At 41.1% G+C, this 16,822-nt stretch overlaps 1 protein-coding gene across 2 annotated transcripts in view; it reads left to right on the forward strand.

Annotated features, from left to right (window-relative positions):
* Positions 1-780: 780 nt before the first annotated feature.
* Positions 781-16,822, forward strand: part of MAPK6 (mitogen-activated protein kinase 6) — a 51,699-nt gene continuing 35,657 nt past the window's right edge. The window contains exon 1 of one of the 2 annotated variants that reach the window (XM_030577685.1): positions 781-915. The gene's annotated coding sequence lies outside the window, so the exon portion shown is untranslated. Of the gene's footprint in view, positions 916-1,520; positions 1,697-16,822 lie in introns of those variants that run through there. The other variant, XM_030577684.1, reaches the window with a different exon arrangement.

The following is a 16,822-nucleotide window of genomic DNA, read 5'->3' on the forward strand; positions in this document are numbered from 1 at the left end:
AGCTTTTATAGTGCCCAGCACTCAGGCCTGGCATTCAACATACACATTTTAATTGCTTGTTTCAGCTGTTTATTATGAAGATCCATTGAAATGGCACTTGTCTGGGGGAGAGTATAACAGTAGGAAAGGAGAGGTTCTGAAGAGAGATGCCCTTTGATAATGCAAACTGATACAGCAGCTATAATTTATGCACACTATGTGAGGCACGAAAAATAAAATCAATTGAGAATTCTCATGAACAAGACGGAGGGGGTAGTTGTCTATGTGTTTTGAGAGCGAATACCCTTGATATGGAATTTGTGTTCATGCAGTGGGAGCTGATGTTGCAACGTTAGCATATTAACTAGCTTTTAGGATTTGTACTTAGTATACACTGTTGGCTTCTCAAGCTGTATGTTGATCTGAATATTTTCAATGGAATTGTTTCCTATCATAACTATTCTGCATTTTGTGGCTACTTCTGAGGTGTGTGTCTTACTTTTCACGTTTAAATATAAAAGGCAATAAACAACTGTTTGTAAAACCAAGCACAAGTGGGTCAGCCAGGGCTGTCTTGGTAACAGTCTCTCCCCTAACAAATAGAGGAGTTATGTTGAAAATGAACATGTGATAGGTGGTATTTATACAGAATCACTGGACGCAATTATGCAATCATGAAAGCAACCAAACATAGCCAGGTTTCCTTGCTTCATCTGGGATGCCACCCAAATTTGTCAGCTGTACTTCAGCATTAGTCTCATGCTGATCCTCCTGTCCTTGGGTGTTGCTGTACTAATCTGTGGAGCTCCCCTCAGCACTACTCTATCAACGCTTTCCCCTACAGACTCTCTCCTTTCTGCCTCTCCTAATTTTGTGGACCTTCTGAAGCTCCACCAAACCACTCTGACCTTCAGCAAGCTAAGGATGATGAACTAGGTATGGAAGCAAGGATACGTCTATTGCAAGTGCTGATGTCTCATTAGACATTTATTTAGTATTCCTGGCAAGGTATAGTTGCAATACCAGGATTTAACAGGGGCAGCCAGAGTTCACTAAACCATCTTTTTGTATAAATCTTGTGGGAATGTACTTGGAAGTGCAAAGTCAATGCATATATGTTTCAACACTAGTATCCTGGTAACATCGATCAGCTGTGTCTGGTCTCTCTTTATCCTCATTTATTAGCACCGAAAGAAACCTAGATCCTTTTCATCCCTGGTGTAATTCCATTTAGGTCTATAGAGTTACCCCAGGGATGAATTTGCCCACTCTTTGTTGAAGAAATATTTAAATGACTTCATTCTTTATAAATTGCAATAACTTTTACTCTGTATTTTCTGAAACACTTTCTGTAGGGATGGTCTATTTTTCTACCTAAGGGCAGGGAGTGACTGTTTGTGATTTAAGCAGCAATCTCATACCCTCCTCCTCATCTCATTTACATATTTATATGATGAATTATTACTAGAGTAACAGCTGTACACAGTACTCATATCTCAGCAACGTAACCTTCCCCTTCTCATCAGATCACTTCTATTTCTGACTAGAAATCTTCTGGTCGACGTTTTCACTGGCTGTTGATTTTTTTTTTTTTTATTCTGTTGGTTGGTAGATCCTTAGGGATATTGTCTTCAGTGTCATTTTATATTTATTCCCTCTGCTTAAAACAAGACACCAGATACAATGATGCTGAAGAGACTAGACAGCTTAAAAAATGGTAAGTTAAGTAAGTGTGTGTGTGTGTGTGTGTGCGCGCTCTCCAATGAATTGTTCATTAGTTTAAAGGGGTTAGTATGATGAACTAGAATTTAGGTTCTAACTACCCTACTAGTCTAACATTAAAACACAGAAACAAAGTGTGTGTGTGTTTAACTTAAAAATTAAACAGGAATATTCTGACTGGGGTCCTGGTTATACAGAATGCTTTAATACTTTTACATAAGCTAGGTATGGGGTTATTTTGTTTTGGGTTTGATTTGGAGTGGTGTGTGTTTTCACATGGCACCAAGAAGAGCGAATGCACGGTGTAATCTTTTTAGGTAGATTGTATCTAGTGTATTTTCTGTAATGATGCATGGACAAAAATAGGAGGATGACTAGTTAGACTTTCCATTGTGAGAAAAGGTAGGGATGACAAATCCAAGCAGCACCGATATTATTTCAAGATGATAAATTGCCCAAATATGGAGAGAACTACAAATGTAAAATCTTTGTTCTTACTAGAAAGTTTTGAAAGTCACATGAAGACTTGAAAAATATGAAGCATAGAGAAGTCTCAGAGTTCTCTGCTGTGTGAACCCGTAACTGCAAGATTTTTTGAAATATAACTTATTTGCATGCCTCTTTAAAACGTGTCTTATGTATTGCATATTACAGAACAAATGACTTTGGGCTGGGCTCCAATGCAGTTATGACACAGAACTTAATATCAGTGATAATATTTTGGAGGCAGTCTTGTTTGCACACCTGCCTTTTAAATTCTAAGGATCGTGTTGTACTACAGGGTTTTGGTTTGGTTTGTTTAAGCAGATTTCCCCTGTGAAATTGGCATGGAATTATGACTTTAAAAGAATCAATTTTGGCTTCTTAAAAGAGAGTTCAGTCCATGTTTTTGTTTAGATGTGAAAATATTGCTTTTCTTGTGTCTAAAAGGATGTTTGTAGTTGGAGAGTTACTGAACTCTTTATTATAATATTAAAGGCAGCACTAGTGTTTTCATGACACTGTCTTGTGTATCTCTTTCCCTTTAGTGCTTTTCCTGAGACAAACATAACTGGGATTACAGAATGAAATGGGGAGAACCTGCTGCTCCCACAGCAGGCAATAGGAGTCATAGATGCTCAATAGCTCTCAGGGTCTAACCTTCAGATAGCAAAGGATGGTCCCCCTGAGTCAAGGTCTTGTTGACGTCCATGGGTGTTGGATTGAGTCACATCTTTTAAATTCACTGTTTGTCTCAAGAGTTTTTTTTTTCTTATAAAAGTAAAATGAAAGTTTTGGTATCCCAGAGCAGTTGAGAACAATGGTGTTTTTCAAAATGCCTTAATATCTTGCTAAACTTGTAGTGTAACTCTGAGGTAAAATCGCATTTCAAACAATCCCTTCAGTTGATTATCTTCACTGATTGTTACCATCTTGCAACAACTGTCCTTCTGGGCAGAAGAAAAAACCTACTGCCAGAATTAAAAATAATTTACATAACCCAATTTAAAGCTCTAACAAAATGTTCCAGTGCTAAGAGGATTGTTATACTGTAATTAACATGTGGGATGAAAATACTTTCTGAAGTTCAGAAACACTCAAAAGATAGATTAGATTCCTAGGAAAGAAAAAAAATTAGCTTTTTGCCACCACTGGCAATGTAAACAAACGATCAATTTAAAAACAACACATTGTGCATGATGATGAAGTATTCCTGGGCTGTGAGAGTACATGCCAGTTTTGCAAGCCATTAGTAACGGTAGTTTGTGTTTTGTTGGTGTGAGATATATATATATTTTTTTTGCTCCCAAAGCACTTCACATACTCTACGCAAGCAGCATAACTAAAATGCAGCCAACTGGTGCACAGCTCACACACCAATGTACGTGGGAAAGGGGCGGGAGGAATTCTGGCTAAGGGCACTGTGTCATGGGATCGTTAATATCCTTGCACCTCATTCTGGACATCTATGACTCATGTTGAGTAGTCCTAATGAAATGAATGGACCTACTTATGCAATAAGGTAGTAGTGTGAGTAGAGATTTCTTCCGAAAGATCTTTACACGGTGAACTTTGTGGCACCCAATCTATCCACCTCAGAATGACAAAGTCCTGAATCCACCCTGCTAGGACCAGAGGCCAACTCAAAACAATCTGCTACTCTAGACAAAACTTTAGCGGGCCACACCCCTCCTCCTAGGCCTAGGGCTGCAGATTTGGCCCAGCTGCATTTCTGTCATGATGGAGGGGCTGCTGAGGCAGATATGAGGGAATGGTGTTGCAGCCTGGTGGATGGGGCTGCAGTGCCTCTCAGGTTTGGCCCAGCCACCTCTTTGTCAGGGAAGGGTCTCTGGGCCAAATCTGCCACCAGAGGCAGTTGCCCAGAAACCTGCCAACCTAGGCAGCCAGCTCATTTGCCTATAACTAGAGTGGCCTCTGACTAGGATTGGAACCTTTGGTTCCAGGAAGCCTGCATAATCCAAGGAAGATGATCAGATCATTGAGCTTTCCCCTTCTGTTGATCAGTAACTTATTTTATTGTGCTTAAGTGTTAAAGTGATCTCTTAAATCAGCCAAATTCACCCATAAAATGTCAAATATAATCTCTGGGGACCAGCATTATGAATAGCCAAGCTCCATAAAAGGATGCTTCCGGGATGCTGGAGGAGAGAAGAACCTGTCCTTGACCTGCTCTGAGGTTTTGCAGTCCAGGCAGTTTTCCACCCAGGCTAGTAAGGAAATGCAAGCAAATAAAAAGAAATGACACTATCTCTAATCATTGTAATGTGGGGTTGATGTGTTTCACATACACCCCTACCTCAGCCAGCAGCACCTGGCAATGTAAACAAAATGATCAATTTAAAAACAACACATTGCATGTGATGATGAAGTACTCCTGGGCCCTGACCGTTCATGCCAGTTCTGCAAGCCAATAGTAACAGTCAACAGCTGAGGTGATGAGGTCTTCTGAATCTCCAAAGTAAAAAACTACTATTAAAGGGCCGTGGAAGTGGGATGTCTGAGCAGAGGTCAAACCACAACAGGTCTGTACAGCAGGAGAGTGTCTGTTTTACATGCAAATCAAAACAAGATAACAGAAGTAACTAACAAAGAACTGGAGCCTGGCGAATGGGCCTACCTTCTTCCAGTCATCCGCATCATGTCTGTTCAGAACCCTGTGTCACATCTCATCCCCTGTACTGAGGAAAGGGGAAGCTAGAGTTAGGACCCAGTACACAAGGGGCTGAGCTGAGAGCACCCCTGCACCCTGTCACAGGCTGCTTGACAGCATTAGATGGGCCCGCAAGACCTCCACCTCTCCCTGATCCTTTTAAGAGGCATTTACAGATGCCAGCTCACTGTGGCAAAGTGCATGACCCACTTTTTCCACTCTTGTCTTGCAAGAGAGCTATTTGAACAAATGTGCGGTTGCAGAGGGAGAGCGCCATCATCGAATCTGTACTTGGATCCACATCTGAGGATCACAAAAAAAACTAGGAATGTTATCACATCTCATTCATGCGCTGCATGCGATCCGGAATGACCACTAAGGCACAGGAACAGCCTGCAGGGGTTCTTAAATTGTTGCAGTGTTAAAGTGAACAGTGTCTTCCTGTTTGAAAGCGTAATCTCTTATGGCAAAAAGAGAACTCTCTGAATCTTTGAGTAGATTTAGATGGTTTTTAAGAACCCCAGGAGGGCAGGAAGTGAACAACCTAGAAAAGGTAATACAGACCCAGGCCCGTATTAACTTCTGCTGGGTCAGAGTATGCACCCTGCCCTTCCTCCCCCCACATCCTTGTGGGGATGAAACATAGGCTGAGGTGACTGGAAGCCAGGATGTGGGGAGGGATGGCTTGGATGATGAGCCATGCAATGGCGGGGGGGAAGCGGGAGGAACAGGACTGGCTAGGCAAGAAGACTGGGATGGGGATTCCAGAGGATTGACATTAGGACTTGCAGGACAAAGAGGCTGGACCTGGGATAAGAAGCCTGAGGAATGAAGATTGCAATCGTCTAAGTGAGGAGAATGGGAGTGGGGTGAGGTGTCAGGGGTGGGAAAGAGACTGGACTGAGACAGGGTAGAAAGGGGCCTTGTTTGAGTGGAAATGGGCAGAAGAGTCTGTGCCCAGTAGAGCAAATTCCCCTCTACAGCCTGGAATGGAATCCAACATCTCTGAGTCTCAACACTCCTCTGCTGTCAGCATATATCTGTGAAACCCTGTGTCTAGTGCTGGTCGAGAGAGGATGACAACTTACTGCTGCTATCAGTTAGTGATGAGCACCTTAGAAAAACTCATCTGGAAATTAATAACTGGGTTTAAATAGCATGCAGTAAACAAAGAACAGGGCCACACTTTGAACGACGAGGAGCAAACAAAACATTGAGTAGCTGCTCATTAAGTGAGTGCTGTCCATCTGGTGCACGGAACGACGCAGGGGTCCTGTGTGTGGGAACAATGTGACTAAAGACTGTATCATAATGCATATTCACAAAAGGACCAAATTAAGGTGCACAGGCAGATTAATTCTGGCATTTCCTAACTTTTGAGTGCTTGGCTTTGCAACCTTGATATTATTTGTGTGTGTGTGTGTGTGTGTGTGTGTGTGTGTGGTGGGGGGAGGGTTAGAGAGGGAGATTGAGATCTATATTTCTTAATTATGGGTTTTAATCCATTTTGTTTGACATATGATGGGAGATGTGCTGAATATTGCAAATTCAGTGTCTTAATAGTTCTTTAGAAAAGAGATTGGCAAATATACTAGTTCACTTATTTCTTTGCACTCCTGCTATGTGAAACAGTAGAGCAGTCAACAGGTTGCTTGTGTCTGTAAAAAGACTTCTTAAAAAAATTCCATGTCCCTCTTGCTGTCTTATTTAATTACACGAACTAGGTTCTTAGTTTGAATATTCCTTGTCATGCCACAACATTTAAACCCTGCCACTGATTTACATTTGGCTTGTAATGATTACATTTGTATTGTTTACCAACAAATACTGTTCGGCCTAGGATTATAAACACAAAGCATAGTGTGGTACTTTGATCTGAAATTGTACATTCTCAGTCCTTGAGTTGTTTTACCACAAGCAAATGAATTGCCTTCATTATTTAAACAGACCTGTTATCTCCAACCATCATAATCTTATCTCCTCTGTACTGCTAGAAAGAATTTAAACAGTCATTGCAGTTCTGGAAGTGCCAGCTTAACTGGTCTCAGGTTAAAAAAACAGGTAGCATCTCACACAATCTTGGTAGGGTTAGGAATGAATGATTTACTGGATAGCTAGCTGCATCTTCTGTTGGACTGTTCTCTTCTCTTCTCTTGAATTCCAGGGGCAGTAATTGCTAATGGTGTCAATTCAGCACATTGTACAATTAAACTCTTTATTTTATCCTTAGAGCAGGTAGAGGTAATAGAAGGCTCTTTGGCATTGTAATATAGCTCTGGTAGAGGGGGTGAGACTTAATTCAGTATCTATACCCATTCCGTCCTTGGCCTCTGAGCTACTTAGAACCAGTTGTACTGGTACAGTTGAAATAATGAACAAGTATGTACTGATAACTGGATGAGGTCCACCATATGTATCAATTGTTGACCACTTTTGGTTTCTACTGACCTGGCCTAGATTTGAACCAACTATCTACAGGTGAAAGGTTCCTAATCCCACTGGTAAACTCTTGAGCCTCTTAGATCCTTTCTTGTTCTCCCTTTTTACTGATGATTAACTTTTCTATGATGAGAGAATTTGAATGAGTGGAAAAACACACTATCCTGCCACACTGGTATTCTCAGCAAATTAAGTTTTCTCTTGCTATTGGCTTAACAGGAACACTTTTTTGGTTGTTTTTTTTAAACGAACAGAATTACACACCTAACTTCCATGATTATGCATGCATATGGCTAATTATCTTCACTTGCATGCACAATCAACTGGTTTCGTGCATGCAGTCAAGGTAACTAATTGTAGGCCCATGTATTGTATTGTGCTCAGTACATAGTGCAGCTCTCATTCCATCAACGACCAATCTACAAGTAGGTTGAGGACAGTATATTAAATCTACAGTGACCATGAGGCCAGCTGGCAAATGGCAGGAAGCCTGGAATTAAAATTTCAGGTAGACTTATTTCAAAAAGTGAAAACCTACCTTTGTGAATAATCTCAAAGTTGTTTTTATTATGGGACTGTTTGGAATGGACTTGCTTTTTTCTTGAGTAATGTCATGCTTTATCTCTTTTTATCAAAATGGTTATTGATTTTTTTGTTTACTAAAATCTGGATTTTCAATAACTTTTTATCAAGAAAAAATATACTTTTAAAAACCAAAAAGGCACTAAAGTGTTTCACAAGAAAAACCAAAAATGTCAATGAGGCTGCTTTGGAAAATGTAGTTTAATATATTTCATTTTTTTGAAAAACATTCTCTTCAAAACCTAGAAAACCAGTTGTTGTTGCAAGCTTTTAAGGATTTGTTGGAGTTTAAAACTAGCAAATTTTTCAGTGTAGTGAAATATTCATACTACAGAGTTGTACAAAAACATGAATCTCTTACTTGTAACTGAAAATTTTTAACCACATTGAACTTAAAATCCCTGCTCCTGAGCAAATGAAGTATGGACTTTAAGATTTAGGTCAAGGGTAGGCAACCTATGGTACGCGTGCCAAAGACGGCACGCGAGCTGATTTTCAGTGGCACTCACACTGCCCAGGTCCTGGCCACTGGTCTGGGGGGCTCTGCATTTTAATTTAGTTTTAAGTGAAGCTTCTTAAACATTTTTAAAACCTTATTTACTTTTACATACAACAATAGTTTAGTTATATATTATAGACTTCTAGAAAGGGACATTCTAAAAATGATAAAATGTATTACTGGCACACAAAACTAGCATGAATTAGAGTGAATAAATGAAGACTCGGCACACCACTTCTGACAGGTTGCTGACCCCTGATCTAGATCTTAGATAAGAACCTCCAGCTATGAACAGACAGTGGAACATTGTATTAATAACTATCCTTATTAGACAACTTTCTGTCCTGATAAGTCACCCAAAATACATCATATCCCCAGTATGATAGAGAATAATTACATCTGATGATGGAGTTAAACCAGAGAGGAATTCAGTCCAAGCAGAACAATTCTGTTGTACCTTTATTAGAAGAGAATGCCCGTTAAGCAATTTATTTGTAAATCTCTTGAGTATGTCTGTGATTCTATGAGTAGGCACTTAAGATGGTTTTCTTAAGATGGCAAGAAGGATATTATTTGAATTTACTTCCTGTGTTTGGGAAAAACTTGTCCGGTTTTAAAAATACATGGTCATTAATCACCATTTTTTAAAATATGTATGCAAATTAAGGGCTTATTCTAAACTCCACAGGGGGTAAGCAAGAAGTCCCTAGCTTTCTACTGCCTTCAAGCCCCTCTCCCCCTTCCTACACACACACACAATGCAAAACATGGCCCCTAAACTGTGAGCCTAATCCTGTCTCATTAAAATTGTGGGAGTAGATAGGTGTATGATGTCTCATTTATCTGTATTGCCTTTTCTGAGAAGTTTCATGAATTACCCAGCTTCCAACATTGGCCATCGCACTGGTCTCGGCACAGGATATGGTAAATCCTATAGTTGCAGAAGATTGCTGGAACTTGTTATTTTGTGTCTAATTTTAAACATTTACTTGGTAGAGTATTGTTGAATTGTGTTCATTTTTAGACCATCTTTAAACCCACATATTTACTTAGTACAAAGACTCTAAAGAAGGTGCCCTTATACCCTATATAACATACTCACTCCACAAGAAGGAAGTACTTCTCCTGCACTGTTCTGGCTGTCAGAAGAATAGATCATTTATAAGTGATTGGAAGAAATTAGTAAACTTCTGAAAGAAGTGGAGGGATTCCAAGGTACAGTAATAAAGGAGACCCAATGTAGAATCCTTTGTTAAAAGAAAATATATTTTTTTAATTATTTTTTTCAACAGGAGAGACTAAGGGAGCCCCACATGGGACTATTCCATGGCTCAGAGGATAGAGAACTCTTCTGAGAGGTGCAGAGACCCTGTTCAAATCATTTATCCTCCTTTGGCAGGGAAGGGGCAATTGAACCTGGGTCTCCCATATTCCAGGTGAGGATTCTAACCACTAGGCTAAATGTTATAAGGTAGGCACCACAGGCAGCAGTGACTCCTCTATCATTTTGTGTAGGGAGAGACAGGCTCCTATCTTATTTCTGCAGGAGGTGCCTAAGGCTTCTGACTCCAGGCCACAGGTGTCTGTTCAAGCATAGCTAATTTGATGTAGGTGCCTTCCTACAGCCTGGATTTACATGCCTATGTGTGAGAAAGGGGAGGGATTTAGGACACACCCATAGTGTTGGCATCCTCCATTGTCTAGTTTAGGTGACTCCCCGCCTACCATGTGGTGCTTTGTGTATCACATTCTAAGGTGCTGTCTGCCCCCATTCATTGCATTGGAATCTAGGCACCTCACTTGGCTTTGTGATTTCTGGATTTTCTAGGCACCTAAAAGTTAGACAGTGTGATGCTCTGCATTGCAACATTGAAGTCTCTTTGTGAAGCCCCCTCAGTGTCAATAATATATAAGCCCCCACAGTACCCAATAGAAGCTGCAGAATAGGCAGGGAAGGGAGGTGTTTATTGCTACTGTGAAGAGAAACCACTTGCAATGAGGTTGGAGTTATTGTGGGGAAGTGTCTTCCGCACATACGGTGAAATCCTGGTCCTACTGAAGTCCATGGAAGTCTTGCCATGGGCTTCAATGGAGCCAGGAGTTTGCCTGTAATCCAGATATTGCTATTATTTAGAGACAAATCATCAAACTTTTATTCATAAAGAAACATGAGTTTATGCCAAGAGATTCCCAATCCTATGTTATAACAGCAGAAGAAAATGAACAGGCAGAGATGAACTCCTAAAAAGCCATTGTCTGATTCTGATAACAAGAGTAACTCCCCTGAAATTGAAGAGGTTACTCTAGTATAAGTGAGAAGATGATCACAGTGCCTAATCTTCATCAGCACCATGGGAACCTCCACAGCCCAATTAATCCATCACCATTTGTAGGCAGTAAGAAGGCCAGTTACTACTCCTGGAGAATGGAGGAACAAACATTGGTCTAACCGGTCCCATCAGTTTTGCTGTATGTAGATAATTCATTCCCCTTCATTTTAGTGGCAGCTTAGTTGCCAGTAAATTTGACTCTTGGCTGACATGTAACTGGGGGCGGAGGGAGAAACCTGGTCTATTTTGGAGCCCTGATGCAATATGGAGTAAAAATGCATGCTATGTTTAGGACTTAAGGGAAATACATGTAATACTATCTGAGCCAAGTGGCATGAGTATTCCTTTTTCTTGGGCAAAATAGACAAGTGCCATCTATGAAATGGATTGAGACCTCAAACTCATTTCTCATAGGCCAGTGTTTCTCAAATTGGGGCTGCTGCTTATGTAGGGAAAGCCCCTGGTGAGCTGGGCCGGTTTGTTTACCTACCGTGTCCGCAGGTCCGGCCGATTGTGGCTCCCTCTGCCCGCGGTTCGCCACTCCAGGCCAATGGGGGCTGCTGGAAGCAGCCTGGGCCAAGGGACATACTGGCCACTGCTTCCAGCAGCTCCCGTTGGCCAGTGCACAAGTGGACAGTTTGAGAAACACTGTCATAGGCCATCAAATGGCCAACCCATAGTGACTACTGATTGTGGCATATAGACCAATTGCAAGGGACCATGTCAGGGAGGGGAAGTAGTAGTTGGGAAATGCACTTAATGATATTGTTGAGAAATCACAAAATAACTCAGAAAATATTAATGAATATTGGTGAGATGTAATGGGAGGAGGAAGGAAGATGCTTTCCTATATGAAGTGAAAGTCTTGAGAAATAGGTTGTGTAGTATTTACTGAGAAACATAATAAAGAGACTAGATTGTGTCATGGCTGCTCAATTGCTAAAATTAGAGTTGTTTTGAAACTTTTAGCTTCTGAGGATTTTAAAAGCCATGCAGCACAAAGAGCTGAATGTGGCCTGGCTAAAACAAATTGAGATGCTTCTGCCTTCCTTATACCAATTAATTGGTGACAAAGTGAAACAAAGGGGAAAACAACTTGGCCAACCAGGATACAAATAATAAAAAGTAATGAGATAGTGCCTAAGGGCCCCAGTCATGGTCCAGGGCCCTATTGTGCTAGGTGCTGTACAGATATGGTCTCTGCCTCAAAGAGCTTATAATCTAATTATGATGATGATGGTTTCATGTGATAAAGAGCAAAATTACCAACCCACAAAGCACAGATCCTCAAACAGATCCTTTACGTAGACAGTAATGACTTCAGCCATAGCTGGCCAGGGCTGTATTTGAACCAGAGTTCTAATCAAGGAGGTTTCTGCAATCTGTTACAAATCTCCTAAGTAATACTATATTTGAGACCATTACATTATAGCAAACTAGCACAGGCTTTCTGCTCTCCTAATTTGTTCTGGCAGTAGCAGATCTCAGCTCAATCTGAGGCAAAAAGCAAGATTTATTCTGGGGTATATGCTGATTTACATAAACAGTTACTGCAGTGGCTTTTTGATAGTGCAATACCCATCCCATTCTGTTCCTCCCTGCACATCCTATCCCCAATTGTTTAACACTTTAGATAACAAATAGCAGTTAAAATTATGTAACAATTCTGCAGCCTCAGACTGCAGAAGATGTGTATTTTCTGCTCTTGGATATTTATATTGAGCTTTACCACTATAAACTTATTTCCAGGGGGAAACCTTATTTCTAATGTTGATGAAATTGTCCTTTGGCCAAAAATGAGGCTTTTCTCCGTATATGATAACCACTGCAACATGAGCTTTATTTACAGATGAGCAGCAAAGGTTTCATCTGTGTAATGTAATAAAAATGCAGCTGTGCTGAGCAGTGCTGCATCTGTTCAATAGAAGGAAGGTTATTCATTCCTCTAGAAAAATAAAAGTATTTATACCATAAATATATAAACCTTAACATCAGACCCTACAATTATTCTCAAACTGAAACATTTCAGTAATTAGCTACAATCAACTACATTTATCACTAACAACACTTTGCCATCCCAGCACCTATCTGCATTCAAATATTTACCTAGGGTGTGCCAACATAAATAATGTCTACACAGTATTATACTGACTTTGCAACTGTAGTGTAAATGCTGTCACAGCTATAACTCAAGGAAGGTATCTTAAGCAACTACAACAATATCACCTCAGCAAGCAAAGTGTCATGTTCTCTTAACGTCACTTTAAAGATTTTTGAAAGCAGAGAGAACGAGCTTCACCTAGTGCAGCGTAACCCGAAATGTGCATCAGTGGGAGAGAACATAATGTTTTAGGTACAGGAAAACCTATTAGGCCAAAGGTCCCATTGCTTGTTTTTTTGTTTAATCCCACCTTCCTGCTTTTTCACAAAACTCTTAATCCTCTTCCCCTCCTTCTCCAGAAATAAACCCAAGCACCATTTTTCAGTGTAGATGCCTTCACTGAGGAACCTTAAAAGGTATGTTTGCCCCCCCATCCCAAAAAAGAACTGAGTACTTACTCCTCTTATGAACTTCAAGAGGAGTGCAGAGGGACCCATACAATTTAAGGCACTCATCTTGATAATTTTGATACTAGTCACCTTTTAAAACTCACTTACTGGTGTTTCTCTCCATCTTTTTGTTTCGTTAAGTGTCTTTCCTTGGTAAATTATTCTATGTGTTTACTACCCTTTACCTAAAATGGTTCTAGGCCTGGTCTATGCTAGACAATGAAGTCTGCTTAACTACATTGCTCAGCGGTGTAGTTAAGCCGACGTAATTTCCTAGTCTAGATCAGGCCTCGGTATGTCTACATTACAACTGCTATAGCCTCACAGCTGCAGCTATGTCACTGTACTGTAGACATTTACTACAGCAATGGAAGGGTTTTTTTCCCATCACTGTGGCAAATCCACCTCCTTGAGAGGTGGCTGATCCCTTGTTCAAATCCCTTCTCCCTCACCCTGCCCCGGAGGACTTGAACCAGGAGTCTCCCAAGTGCTGGGTGAGTACCTTATCCACTAAGCTAAAGACCACGAGGGAGGGTCTCCTCCCTGTTTTGTGTGAACTAGTCTGAGGGCCTGATCACATAGGTGTGCTCAGAGGCTGCCTACTGGATCAGGACCACTATTCGACATGTAACTTGAGCTGGCCAATGCCTATTTTTCCCAGTTTGTGAATCATGCTGGGGCTTAGGCATCCAGATGCCTGCCTGCCTCTCTCCTGCATATCATCAGGCAATAGTGTGCATGCTCAGGCAGGAGATAGGTGCCTGGTAATCTAGAGGGGGGCTGCAATGTGCACGCCTAAAGGAAAAAATGTAGGTGCTGAAGTGAGTTTAGGCACCTAACGGGTTAAGGGGCAGCCAAGCAGCAGTGTTGCGGATCGCAACGGTGCCTGAAAATAGGACACAGGCATCTAAGTTCCTTGGTGGATGCCTCCTGAAGTAATTGGGAGCTAATATATATACCAGAGTATTACAGGGAGGTACATTCTTCTAAGTGTTTCAATCTTTTACTGATCTTGCCTGGGTTCTGCTTTAGCCAGCTGCTCTTCCTCCAGGTGCTCATTTTGATCAGGCAGTGAGAAAGCTGGGAGATGGTGTCCCATATCTGTGACATAAAGGAGATGTTGAGCTGGATGTGGTCTGCACCTAGGTGGCATTTCAGCACCTGTTGTCACGCTGGCTGTCCCAATAACTTTATATAAAGGTTGAATACTATTGTGGGAGAGGAGTGAGCTGTTCTGCTTTAGGTGTTCAATGACATTACATTTTTGCTGTAGAAACACAAACCCCTGATCTCTCAGATCTCGCAGAGAACAGTGCATTTACTTCTAAAATGCAATGTAACTTGAGGGCTAAACATTTTCTGTTAATGTTTTTAGCTATTCCACAGTTTTTACTATTTCACTTTAAATTGCACTTATGAATTGTGTTTCTTCTCTGCATTCATCACTTTGTTAATACAGTTTGAGCTCTCCCATTCTTCTACTATTTTGCATAGGGATGATGGTTTCAGTAATCTCCCAAATCCTTTTTCCTGATCAGAATGCAGATGGATACTGAAGATGGATACTGGTATCTTTCTTTATGCTTAATTCCATGAAATGAGGAGATAATACAGTGCTTCTTCATAATTGTTTGCTTGACCATCAAGTTTTGCATCATCCCCACTTGTTTCAGTAGGAGCTCAGTACAGAAAAGACAGCCTTCAGACTACACAAAACTAAAAAGGATTTTGACTGAATTGTCCCCTGTATATGATTTAAAACCAAATAAAACTCACTTGCTTTGATAAATGGAGCTTTTCTATCACTACTACTAATACTCATGTAGAATGTTCTTCACACTTAAATAGTTTTCCCCTAGAAAGTTTTGAAAGAATTCAGAGAGCTGTAATTTGGGAAGTGCACATTTGGATTCAAAGCCCTATCTGTGCGGCTACTACATGTGTCTTTAGAATGACCTGTTCCACCAAGCAGAAATACATTGCAAAATGGTACCTTGCAGCAGTGACGTTGGAACAATTTGTATGGTGGGTGTGCTGAAAGCCACTGAACAAAACTGCAAATCCTGTATATCATGGAACCCAATTCAAGCTGGGGGTGCTGCCACACCGCCAGTTCCAGCAGCCCTGCCTTGCAGATGAGATCAACCAAACTGCAGAATTCTCAGTTAAACCCCACTATACCTGCCCTGGATGTTGAGCGTTGGCCCTGAGAAGCTGCAAACTGAAACAGCAGTTGGCTTTTAATGGGGCAGCATTAGGAATGTGTGTATAACTGGGCCAAAAGGAGAAAGCAGCAGTTAGACGATACCCAGCCAAACTGCCAGACAACTCTCTGGAGCTGGGCCAGTAAACCTGATCCATACAAACATGTATGTTAAGAGGACATGAGGAAAACCTGATCCATTATGCTTTGGAAGATGGGGGAAACTGGCATTTGCACAGAATAAATAAGATGTTGCCATCTAGCCATACACAGCCCCATCTATGTATGCATTTATACCATGTTTATCTCTGGTGTCTAAGGATCCATGGGAAAGCCTCTGTTCAGCCCTGTGGAGATCCTCTCTGACCCTCCCAAACCCACACAACAAAACTAGAAATGTGTTTGGCTCAGGTGCAGTGCTGCCATTGATCCCCTCCAAGCACAAGCTACCTCCCCGTCTGAGGTTAGTTAAAGGAACTGAGAGGGAATTGATGGTGCAACAAGGAGCACTAATTTACATGGCAAATTGCCATGTAATTTGACTGAGACCATGCTGCACAGGGTAAATAATCCCTACCACCATCCCTTTATGGACAGCCATGTTCACCAAACTGCATTTATAACCTGCTCTGGTACTAGCACGGAGCAAGTGTCAGTCATTTGACCTTTCCACCTGCTTCAAATGGCAAACATGGATATGGAGCCACTCTCCACACAGTGCAGCGGAAGGCTGTATAGGGACTGTATGTACTAAGGCTGCAAGATCTTGCTCTCCTTTCTGTTGCTATCGATGAGGAACATTTTGCTCTTGTCCTTAGTTCCTTTCAGTCCACGGCTGCAATAACATAATGACTGTGTAGGTGGGAGGATAATTATAATATAATGGAAGTCTCTGGCTTTTAGAAATAACGTTTCTTCTCCTACCTTTGCGTCCCAAATCTCTCTCTAATGCAAGTAGCCACAACCACCCCATAGGTTTTGCAGTGTTGCTGTCTTTAAAATATCTCAATTCTGCATTTTTTTGGGTTGTACTTAAATATAGGCCTCTGCCCCCTTGGGATGGCAAAGTCCTTGTGCTCAGTTAGGCATAAGAACTGCAATTATTCTGCTCCTTATCTCCTAAGCCCTTCCAAGTGCATGCACCCATACAAGAATAATCTGTTTGTTTATGCATGTGAATGGGGACAGGAATTTTTCTCCTTCTAATAACTTGGGGGCTGAGAGAGTTCACTGGTCATGGTTTATGTTAAGATTCCATTTGATAAAGGGTTAAATGGTTTTAATCTGTTGTTAGTGCCACAGGACAATAGATTGGTTATAACCATTTATAACCCCTACTGTTGTGTTCATACCTATAACCCATACTG

The sequence above is a fragment of the Gopherus evgoodei genome, chromosome 10 (assembly GCF_007399415.2).
Source record: "Gopherus evgoodei ecotype Sinaloan lineage chromosome 10, rGopEvg1_v1.p, whole genome shotgun sequence".
NCBI classification, from domain to species: Eukaryota; Metazoa; Chordata; order Testudines; family Testudinidae; genus Gopherus; species Gopherus evgoodei.